At 36.7% G+C, this 3534-nt stretch overlaps 1 pseudogene; it reads right to left on the bottom strand.

The window, feature by feature from the left end:
* Positions 1–247: 247 nt before the first annotated feature.
* Positions 248–1158, bottom strand: LOC140850164 (olfactory receptor 4P4-like; annotated as a pseudogene).
* Between the last annotated feature and the right edge of the window lie 2376 nt (positions 1159–3534).

Here is a 3534-nt window from a genome sequence, read left to right as displayed (position 1 = left end):
AGGGCACTTCTTGAATTCCTCAAATCTATGTGGTCACACCTGGACCTAGTTTGACCCTTTAAAGTGTATACTGCAACGTGAATCACAATGACTTGTTTTTTGGCTCATATATTGTCAGAGGTCATTCAGTCGAACTCCCTAGAGAAACCTTCTGTCTTTTCTAAACATATGAAATGATACATGTCCTAGGGACACGGGATCAAAAGCACAATGAACGTCACCTTTACTTGAATTCTGAGTGTGCCATTTATGACCATATGTTCATCATAGTAATATTCATCTCCACATTTCTGAGGGCGTAGATGAGGGGATTCAGCATGGGGGCAGTCACAGTGTAGAAAGAACACTGAGAGTTCCTTATCCTGTTCTCACTCCCTGCAGGTAGTGCATAATTATAGATACAGGGCACAAAGAACAAGACTACAACCACTACATGAGAGCTACAGGTTGGTTGGGAGAGCTTTGCATCATCCTGCAGAGGAGCGTATCCTGAGATTATATAATATGATATGTAAGAAGCCACTAGGACAAGAAAAACGACAACCACCACCATCCCTGAATTTGCAATCATTAAGGTATTAACAACACAGTTATCTTTGCACACTAACTTCAAAAGAGGCTTCACATTGCATAGATAGTGGCCTATCTGATTAGGACCACAGAAAGGTAACCTGAGTACCACAAGCAGCAGAGCAACAGAGTGCCAAACCCCTATGCCCCAGGCCATGGTAATCAGCATGTGACACCTGAGCTGGCTCATGATGACCATGTAGTGCAGGGGCCTGACAATGGCGACATAGAGGTCAGAAGCCATGGACTCCAAGATGAACATTTCCACAGCAGCCAGTGATGGGCTGAAAAGAGCTGGGTCATACAGTTGTTATAGGAAATATCTTTTCCTGTTGACCCTAAGTCTCTGATCAGCCAGGGGATCACAGTGGAGGTGTAGCAGCAGTCCATGAGGGAAAGGTGTCAGAGATAGTAGTACATTGGCTGTTGGATTAGATAGCTGCAGGTGACCGTGACAAAGATGGTGAAGTTTCCCGTTAAGATAGCCAGGAAGCAGAGCAGGAAAAAGAAAAAGAACAGTAGCTCTATTCAGTTATTTCCCCACAGTCCCATGAAAACAAATTCAGTGACATTGTTCTGATTTTCCATGAGGCTGAGGTCAGTCCTGTGTACATTTCAGAAACTTACTCATCTGCAATAATACAGAACATAATACATTCAGTTGCACTGTTTAGTATTTTTACACTGCAAGTATTTATACACTGACACAAAAGGTCATTAAGGATTTATTACAGACCTTCTTTTAAATACTTTTTATGTTAAGAGCTTTATTGTATATCAAATGATACTTAATGAGAGCACATTTTATGCCTGGAACTTTTATCAACCTTTGGCATGAATGTATTTAACTCACAGCCTAATAGTTACAATTCTGATACTCATCTTATAAGGGGAGAAAAGACAAATGGGACAGTTCAATTCATTCTGCCAAGTCATTAAGATTCTTAACTAGTTCCTCAAGATAAGATGACACTTGCCATTTTTTTAACAACTATGTCACAATATACACTGACTACATGGACTTTCAGCTATTTTCCACCTCTATAAAATATATGGGGTCTTACACTGTCACTGTCATTAACTGCCTGTTAAACAAGTCACTCCCCATCTCTCTTTTTTCTTGTTTTAGGAATATTTTTTGATATATTTCTTATTGAAGTATAGTTGATATTTGATATTATGTTGATTTCATGTATACAATGTAATTATATACAATATTAAATGCTTACCTCAACTACTATGGATAGTAACTGTCAACATAGAAAGATATTACAGAACTATTAACTGTATTCTCTATGGTGTACTTTCCTCCCCATGACTAATTTACATTATGATTGAGATTTTGTGCCTTTTATCCCCTTCATCTATTTAAACCACCCTCCCTAACCCCTCCCCAATGGGAACCACCTGACCCTTCTCAGTGTCTATGAGTCTACTGCTGTTTTGTCCATTTTGTTTTCTTCTGCTTTTAGATTACTCATAAAAGTGAAATCATATGGTATTTGACTTTCTATGCCTGGCTTATTTCAACCAACATGGACCCTCTAAGTCCATGTATATTCTTGAAAATGGCAGACTATCTCTCTTTCTTATGGCTGAATAACATTCCACTGTATACATGCACCATATCTCCTGTATCCATGTGTCTATTGATGGAAACTTTGGTCAATTCCATATCTTGGTTATTGTAAATAATATTGTAACAAATATAGGATGTATATACCTTTTTGAATCAGAGATTTCTGTTTTCTTTAAGGCAAATTCCCAGAAGTGGAGTTACTGGGTCATATATTATCTCTCTTTTTAATTTTTTTATAGAACCACCACACTGACTTCCACACTGGTTTACCAATCTACATTTCCACCGACAGTTTAGGAATCTTCCCCTTTCTCTGCATCCTTGCCGACACTTGCTAGTTCTTGTCTTTTGTATAGTGGCCATTCTGACTGTGTGAGGTGATATCTTCTTGTGGTTTTGATTTGCATTTCCCTGATGATCAGCAAAGTGGGGCATCTTTTCACATGCCTGTTGGCTATCTATATGCCTTCTTTGGAAAATGTCTGTTCGGGTCCTCTGCCCAGATAATGGTTGGATTATTTGCATTTTTGGTGTTGAGGCATATGAATTCTTTATATATTTTGGATGCTAACACCTTATCAAATATATCATCTATGGATATATCCTTCCATACTGCAGGTTCCCTTTTTGTTTGGTTGATGGTTTCCTTTGCTGTACAGAAGCTTTTTAGTTTGAGAAAATAAAACAATACATGGAAACAAATTAAAACAGAAACACAGTGGTTCAAAATATGTGGGATGCAACAAAAGCAGTTCTTACAAGGAAATACACAGCAATACAGGCTTACCTCACGAAAGAAGAACAATCCCGAATAAACAATCTAACCCCACAACTAAAGAAACTAGAAAAAGAAGAACAAACAAAGCCCAAAGTTTGTAGAAGGAGGATGTAATAAAGATTAGAGAAGAAATAAATAAAATGAAGAATAAAAACATAGAAAAATCAATGAAATGAAGAGCTGGTTCTTTGAGAAAATAAAGAAAATAGACAAAACCCAGCCAGATTTATCAAGAAAAGAATAGAAAGGACACAACTAAACAAAATCAGAAACAAAAGAAAATTACAACTGACACCACAAAAATTTAAAAATTATAAAGAAATACTAATACTATGAAAAACTATATGTTGATGAATTAGACAAACTAGAAGGAATGGACAAACTCCTAGAAAAAAAAGAACAATCATCTCAAACTGACCCAGTAATAAACAGAAATCCTTAAGAGATCAATTATCAGTGAGGAAATTGAATTGGTAATCAAAATATTCCCAACAAACTAAAGCCCAGACAAGATGTCTTCACAGGTGAATTCTACCAAACATTTAAAGAAGAGCTAATATATATATCCTTCTTAAATTATTCAAAAAATATGAGGAGCAAATAATTA

The sequence above is a fragment of the Manis javanica genome, chromosome 6 (assembly GCF_040802235.1).
Source record: "Manis javanica isolate MJ-LG chromosome 6, MJ_LKY, whole genome shotgun sequence".
Taxonomy (NCBI): domain Eukaryota; kingdom Metazoa; phylum Chordata; class Mammalia; order Pholidota; family Manidae; genus Manis; species Manis javanica.
Note: the sequence above shows the minus strand (reverse complement) of the source record. Positions and strands in the feature narration are given on the sequence as shown.